We start from the raw sequence: 8,557 nt of genomic DNA, 5'->3' as shown, positions 1-8,557 counted from the left end.
AGTTAGCTTATCCACAGGCATATTAAAGAAAAATACATAAGTAGTCATCGTAAAGCCTGTTTGTACAATAGGTCTCATAAACTAATTTAAAGTTAAAGCAAGGAAGGAAAAAATCTATAAATACAGATAACAGTTACTTGAATTCTAAATATTAAACAGGATCTTAAATACCATTTGATTAACTATCAAAACTGTGTGTGCTCTCAAAATATCAAGTAGAAAGTTAATTACAAATATCGACTTCGCTATAGTAGTGATTATGTTACTAAATATTTCAAATTTTTGATTTCAGGAATTTATTTTATTTTATATTACTATAACTGCATATAGTTTTGTTTTGTTTTGTTTTTGCATGGGCAGGCATTGGGAATCAAACCCGGGTCTCCAGCATGGCAGACAATTCTGCCCCTGTGCCAACATCACACCGCCCAACTGCATATAGCTTTTTAAACCGTTTTTTTAGTTGTAAAATATTGCATACACATGTTTAAAGAAAAGAAAGGAAAAAGCAATAATTTTCAAAGCACACTTCAACAAGCAGCCACAGCACAGTTCCCAGAGTTTGGCATGGGCTACCACGCCCTCAACTCGGGGAGGGACAAGATGGGGTCAATACTATGCCCAAGCAGGACGGAAGACACCAGGTGGCAGGAGGACACATGCAGTTTGGCAGTTCAGTGGGATGCTCAGATTTTTCAGAAGACAAACAGGACAGACAGGAACATGACCGTTACAGGTACTGAACTAATCTGAGGGGCCAAGAGCCCAGCATTTTGCCCAGGCCATGCTCAGAAAGGGCTTTTGCCTGCCTTTGGGCCCACCGTGGTGTGAGGCGGCCAGCTCTGCTCCATTGTTCCAGGAGACTCTCTCTAGGAAAATCTGCAGATCTGGTACAATATTTATTACTTCTGATGGAGACAGGAAAGACGGGAGACTTCTCCTCATTTATAATTCATTCTTGGATTTTATTAATTTTAATGGATTCAGGAGCTTTAATTCAATACCCGTTGAGCTTGATTGCCATCTCTGATTTGAAGAACAGGCAGTTATACCTAACCTTATTCTCTTTTTCCCTTGGGGATGACATATCTAGGCCTCCCAAGTCTAATTCTGAATAACTATGCTAGTGATGCAGTATGTATTTTAAAGTTATTATAAAAATTTTGATGCAAACACCACACCATTTAAGACTTCCTTAAATAGCAAAAGGTCTTTGACCTCCGAGCAAAGGCAGGTGGCCTGGCAGGAAAGGACAGGGTTGGGTCAACTGACCTTTGTAACCCAATTATCTGAATACGGATGAGTAATCATACTTGCAAATGGCGAGAAGGTGGCAACATCAACAACGAGAAATGTATGACTGAGATTGAACATTTCGGGATTCCTTTGCCATCTCAGTCTTCAGAGAACAGCCAGTACTGTCGTGCAAAAACAAATATTACAGTTGCCACGGAAACTGAGCTCATCCTAGAGATGATTAGTACCAGCAGGGTGAGCAGGGAAAGCTGCAGTCACATCCTTCCCAACCGTGATCCTTAATCACGATCAAACAAAGAGTCGCAAACTCTTTCATAAAGACAGAAGCACGAGAATTCTCTCCTCCAGGCCATTTAAGGGGCATTACCGTTGCTTCTGTGAGGAAGGACAACGCCTCCCAAAGCTACTTTTTCATTTACTGAACAGCTTTCTACTAGATACATTGTAGGGGGTGTCGAATGACTTTTTCAGGGTGCAGAAGGGAAGATTTGATATCGAAAGTCCACCAAGTAAAGAAAAACTTATGTGCAATTTTTTTTTCATTTTTTTTCTTTTCTTTCCCATTCTTTTTTATTTTGTTTAGCATCATCATCTTTTGAGAACCTGGTGGTCCTGGATTAATACAATCTTTCAGATTTTAAATGTCTGTGGCTTTTATAGAAATTTTCTTACCTAAAAAGAGCTTTGCCAAACCAGCAAACAAAGGATGGTGTTATCGGGAAAGTCTATTATTGGACAGCGAGAACCGGTATTGTTTTAAACCCAAGAGTTCTTCATGGAATGTAGGGACAATACTAATTAAAAACAAACAAATTTGTGACCTGAAGTGGTCAGTTGGAGATCAGGTTGTTCCGGTGTATGAAATATGTCTCTACCAGCAAGGAGACGGTGCTCCAGCGCTTCTGTCGGGAATTCCATCATCAGAGGGAGAAATGTAATAGAGATAGTTGTACTTTCCATGTAAGGATGGTTACCTTCCAAAAGCATTAATAAAAATGTAACGATGTCAAAGATAATTCTGCTCTGTGTCCTTTACAATGCGTCCCCCTGGGCAAGATGATACGTCCATGGACGAATCAGTGAGTGTGAGGAACAGGGCTGCTGCACACAGAAAATCCCAGAAGCCTCCGAAAGAAAAGATCCTTTCTTCACCCTGGCGCACTCCAACCTCACATCCCATCCGTCACTGTTCACATCCCAAGAAGTGGCCGCTGAGGCCATGTGTCCGAGGAGAGGCACCGTGCCGTGTGGGGAAGAGACCTGTCACCACGTCCAGGGAGAGCCCCCAGCGAGGGCGGCAGGAGGAGCAGCTGTGCCTGCCCCCTGCAGAGGCCGGTCCGGGTCCACACCGCACCCCACGGACCACCCCTGCAGCCCTGGACGGAGCAAAGCTGCGCGGTGGGCGTCCATCCTCATTCTGCTGGGTCTCGAGCCATGGCAGAAGGCAGACGCAGGGGCCATGCCTACACACCCCTCCCGGGCCTATGCCCGGGGTGAGAACCCTGCTCCCTCCCCACCATCAAAGACACACCCTTAGCTTGACAGTTCCTGGGAATGTTTTGTGCTTGGGGCAAAAGGGGAGGCAGGTGCGGGCAGACCCCCGTCTGCTGCTGCGGCAGGGGTTCTCTGTCACGGGCCGAGAAGGGGGTCTGCCGCATTCCACCCTGCCTGGGAAGCCAGAGCAGCACGACGGGCCCCAGGGGCACGATCACCTGCGGGTCCCGGGAAGATGGCAGGCTGTGCATCCCGCACTGTCTACATCACCTGGCAAATTCTCAACCGACCAAAGGACCCACAGGCAGGCTGCACGGGGACAGAGGAGCCTGCAAAGCAGCACCACTGGGAGGTGACTCAGAATGCAGAAGGCGATCCAGGACAAATGGTCTGGTTTCTACAACAAAGAAAATGCAAGGTGGGGTGGGGGTAGGGGACAAACTAAAAGATTAAAAGAGATTCAGGAGGGCAGCCCAACAGTGGCTCAGTGGCAAGAGTCTCGCCTGCCGAGATGGAGACCCGGGTTTGATTCCCAGAGCCTGGGCATGCAAAGAAAAAAAAAGAGAGTTTCAAGAGACATATTAACCAATTATAACATGTGGACCTTATTTGGATCCTGATATGAAGGAACCATCAGCAGTAAAAAGTTAAAATTATTAAATACTTGGGGACATTTTAATGCTGAGTAGATATTCCATAACTTTAAGGAATTACTGTTAAACTGTTTTGGTGTGACAAAGGTGCCGTGTTTAAATTAAAATGAAAGGAGAATCCCTTAGAGATAAATGCTGAGATATTTACAGGTGAATGGTGTGACTGGGATTTGCTCCAAAAGAATTCGGGGTACAGTGGCGGTGGTGGGAAAACTTTCCCATTTTGTTTTTTAAATCTCTCATCAGCAACAGAGACTTTGCTGGTTAGCACAAAATATTAGAAGTGGGTTTCCACTGTTCAAATTAGTGACTTTCTAAAGACAAAATGGATGTTGGAGATGGGCTGTACTGGGGAATCACAGACACCCATTCATGCTGACCGCCAGCCCTGCTCTGGGAAGCTCAAATGCCTGCCAAACTGTTATCCTCCAGCCTGCCACCAGCCACCCCTCTTCCATGGTGCGTGCCCCACACCTGGGGAGGTGCCACCCTGATGAGACAGCCGGGCTGGACCTTAAGCCCAGAAACCAGGAACCAGCAGCCCCCGAGGCTGATGCAGGCTGGTCCCTCCTGTCCGGGGAAGTGGGCTGTGTGAGCAGCTGCCATCTACCAACCCCACCCAGGCAGCGCTGGGCCCTGTGGGAGACCAGCGCGATGTAGCTTCTTCCCTGAGTGACAAAGATTACTTGCCCTTTCCGGAGGCTTTATCCTGTGCAAATAATAAACGGATCACTTGCTGAAGCTTTCTGCTTTGCCCTGAGCCTGTAGTTGCCATGGCCAGCCTTGTGGCAGCCCCTCGCTGAAGGGAGCAGTGTTCAAGACAAGGGATGGGCTAAAAGATTTGGAGGTCATCCCTGAGGCTAAACTTGAGCAGATTTAAAAGTTTAGGAACCACTTTGCCTTTCATTTCCCATCTGTCCCCGTTAGGGAACGCACTTGCAATTTAGTCCTGAACTGTTCTATCTCCAGGTGATAGTTCCGTGAGTTCTGGCTGCCTTGGCTCCGCTTTAAAAGCTGAGTCCTGACCCCAGATCTGCCACTCTCAGAGAATGGTCTGGGCACCTCAGGGTGCCTGCGCGTTCTGGAAGTGGTCAGGGACATGAAAATAATTTTCATAGTAACACTAAGGTTCTGTTTGCTTTTCTTGTTTTCATTCCCTCGTGAGCATACAGTGGAGTTGAGTGATAACACTTTGCTCTGATAGCTGGTGGTATGTGCACTTACGTTTTAAAAATTTCTCAGATTAATTTCGCAATGCACATAGCAAACACTCTTTGGAGTCTTCAATAAATGATGAAAGTGTAAAGTTTCCTGAGATCAGAAAGTCTGAGAACTACTACTTTAGATTGCTATCACGTCTGCCAAGGTGTTGGAGAATTAGGACTTTATCAAGCTTACAGAACAAACTGGTTTTTACTTAGTTGTTAATAATTGTCCACATTGTTATGGAATCTGGTATAAGACTTGCCTTTGTTATAACCTGGTAACGAGGTAAAAGACTAGCTATACCCATCTATAACTACTGGTGGGCATTATAACTGGACAGAAGGAACCTAATGGTTATCTGAGACCATACTCGCTGAGATCAGTTTAGGCAGTAGTGAAAACCATGCAGCACGTGTGCAGGAGCTGGACCGGGGTGGAGGGGGGAGGAGAGTTAGGGTTACGGGAGGACAGGACAGCTCGGAATCCAGGGCCAGGCGCAGGAGGGTGGAGGACAGCTGGGAGGGTCAGGCATGGGGATTAGAGGTTCTAGTTCCTAGAAAAAGCTGGCACGGTGGTGCTGAGGCCTCTCCATTCCCAGCAGTTGCCGAAAATAGTTCCCTGGCAGCTGTGCAGGCCAGCCCTGGACAGATCTCCCTTCTTAGGAAAGGAGGTGGAAGAAGGGAGTGGAGGCTGCAAAAATTCAACATGCGGAGGCGTGCGCACACACGCCCACACACCCACACACCTGCATACCCACACACCTGCACACCCACACATCCGCACGCCCACACACCCGCATGTCCGCACACCCACACGCCCGCATGCCTGCGCGCCTGCACACCCACATGCCCACACCATCTTGCTAAACTGGGATTATTTACTGTAGAACAAAGACTTTCACTCCACAGCGAGAGAAAAAGGATTTTAAACAAAAATATAATCAGTTAATCAATTAACAAGTTGAATGATCACCTCAGATCCTTCCCTCATGGGGCCTGACAGGTGGGGAAAGCTGCTCCCGAGGGGCCGGGAGGGGCCGGCTGGACCACGAGGTGCTGACCCACCTGCGCTGCCCCCGGCCTCCCCTGGGCTCACCAGGGAAACCCCGTGGGGAGTGTTAAGAGGCGCTGAGAGCACACACTACTATGGTTCCCAAGTTTGAGAAGCCTTTGTTTTAGCCTAAGGGGCTGATACATATTTTTAACAATTATTTCAGTTCTCAGGAGATCTGATACTGAGAAAGCAAAGAATTAGAATACACGCGAGTCCCTTCAATTACGGATGACGTGACTTAAGAGTTTCTGAGCTTCTGGGTCAGCTCAGAAACAGCCCTTTAAAAACTGCCTTTGGTCTCCTGGGCTCAGCCAGCGTCTTCCTTCTCAGCCCACTACTGCCACGTCGCCCCGTGGTGTGACGGCATCCGAGGCCCTGGGCGCCCATGGAGGGACATGGGGGACAGGGACACAGGCCAGGCTGGGTGCCCAGCGGCCGCGGCGAGGAGGAGCAGAGGCCGCATGCGGCGGCCCCCATGCAGCCACGGAGACTTTGGTTATCTGGGTCTCGTGAGCAACTGGAGGCAGGCAGAAAGTCAAGAACTGACTTTGCTTCCTCAGCATCTGCCAATGGCTGGCACACATGTGCTCTCCAACGGTGGTCAGTACCGAGGCTGTGGGTCATGGTGGGCATCTTCCTGCCTCAGTTATAAAACTCCATTTGGTTTGAATGTGTGCGTGTGCTTTTTTTGAGTAACCACATATTATTTCCATAAGTAGCCTGAAAACCAACCAGGACATTTATGCAAATAGTTTAAATGTATGAATGTTAAGTGCATGAATAATAATTGAAGAGAGTCCTGAAAGCAAAGGTGAAGCGATTGCTTGAGGATTCAAATCAAAACGGAAAACCTGATGAGATTGAGAGAGAAAATAGACAGGGCAGCGACTGAAAGAGCAAGACGGGTGTGTGAAGACACAGCTCTGCTAAGAATCACACACTGGCAAGAGACATGCAGGCTCAGGCTATTCCTTGGGGGTGCTGGGGAGAGGAGAGAATCTGAGAAATGAAAAACCATAACAACTTTCTCAACCTTTGAAAAATGGCAGTGGAGGCAACTGTGCCCCGCATGCCTCTCGACCCTCAGGAGGGAGAGTGCCACCGGCCAGAGGCACAGGATGAGAGAGCCTGGAGGGTGTCCGCTGTGGCCAGTAAATGGCAAGAAAAGCTGAGTGAGTAGCAGATGGGGTCAGAGGGGACAGAGGGGCCCTGCAGCGCTCTGAGGACAGGAGGGACGTGACTCCTCGGGCTGCCTGGAGAACACAACACCAAAGCAGAGGTGGCAGAAGGAACACAAGCCAGGAGAGGGTTTCAGAAATCCAGGCGAGACAGGACGATGGGTTGAATCAATAGAGGTGGTAAGAAATGTTAGCATCGTGGATTACGTTTTGAAGGCAGGGCTGTGAAATAAAGACCAGAGTCAACGACGACTCCAGTGTTTGTGGCCTGAGCAATAGGGATGAAGGACCTGCCCTCAGCTGAGCAGGGGAGACTGCAGATGGGCCTGGGTTAGAGGAGATCTGGAGTTCAGTTTTCAATATGGGAGATTGCAGGTGTCTGCTAGACAGCCACGGGGGCCGACGGGAGTCCAGGACACAGGGGGAGTTTGGGAGACATGGGCACCCAGGCGCCAGGACAGGGCAGGTGGGACACAGGAGGACAGATTCAGGGATGAGCGCAGGGATGGAGAAGAAGGGGCTGAAGGAGGAGGAAGAACCCTGGGCACGTAAGGTGTCCTGAAAACCAAGGAGAAGAGTGTGCCCTTGCTCTAGAAAAGACCATGCGAGCAGGAGGAAGAGACAAGCTGCAGGAGGGCGTATCTGCAAGTCACACATCCGGCAAAGGGCTGGTATGTAGAAAATACAGAGAACTCGCAAAACTCAATAGTAAAATAAATTCCCAAATTATCCAATGAGAAAATGGGCAAAAGTATAGACATTTTATCAAAGAGTATAAATAGATGGCAAATAAGCACATGATAAGAGGTTTCACTGCATTAGCTATTAAGGAAATGCAAATTAAAATAACAATCAAATACCACTATACACCTATAAGAATAACTAAAATAAAAAGTAGTGACAACATCTGTGGGTGAGGATGTGAAGACATGCCCCTTCATACATGCTGGTGGGAATGTAAAATGGTGCAGCCACCCTGGAAAAGAGTTGGGCACTTCCTTACAAAATGAAACATGTAGCTACCGTATACGTTGTCTCGGGGCTCAAATCCTCTAGACTTGCAGCCCTGGGTATATATCCCTTAGAAATGAAAACTTTCTTCCACGCAAAAATCAGATGTTCATAGCAGCTTTATTTGTAATAATGAAAAACTGAAAACAGCCAAAATCTCTTCCAATGGAAGAAAGGTCAAAGAAATTACGGTACAAACATGCCGTGACATTCTGCTCAGCAAAACAAAGGCTGAACACATAACATACTCAACAATTTGGATAAATCTCAAGGGAATTACATGGCATGAAAAAAGGCCAATCTCAGAAGGTAAGATACTGCATGATTCTTGTCATATAACATTTTTTAAATAATAAAATTTTGGAAGTGGAGGACAGATGAAATGCACCAGGGGTTATGGAGAGGGTGGGGTGGGCGAGATACAGAGGGTTGTGGTTATAAAAGAAAAATAGGCAGAATCCTTGTGGCCGTAGAATTTATCTATAACCTGACATTGTGGGGGACTCATGTGCTTACACATATGATAAATTATGCAGCAGTAAATACACACACACACACGTGCACAAATGGGAACCGTAAAACTGGGGAACTCGGAATAAGCCTGACGGAGTGTGTCCATGTCAGTAGGGTGTGATACTGTATTGTAGTTTTGCAAGATGTTACCATTTGGGAAAACTGGATAAAGTGAATATGAATCTCCTTGTA

Source organism: Tamandua tetradactyla, chromosome 5 (genome assembly GCF_023851605.1).
Source record: "Tamandua tetradactyla isolate mTamTet1 chromosome 5, mTamTet1.pri, whole genome shotgun sequence".
Lineage (NCBI taxonomy): Eukaryota > Metazoa > Chordata > Mammalia > Pilosa > Myrmecophagidae > Tamandua > Tamandua tetradactyla.
This window is presented reverse-complemented; position numbering follows the sequence as displayed.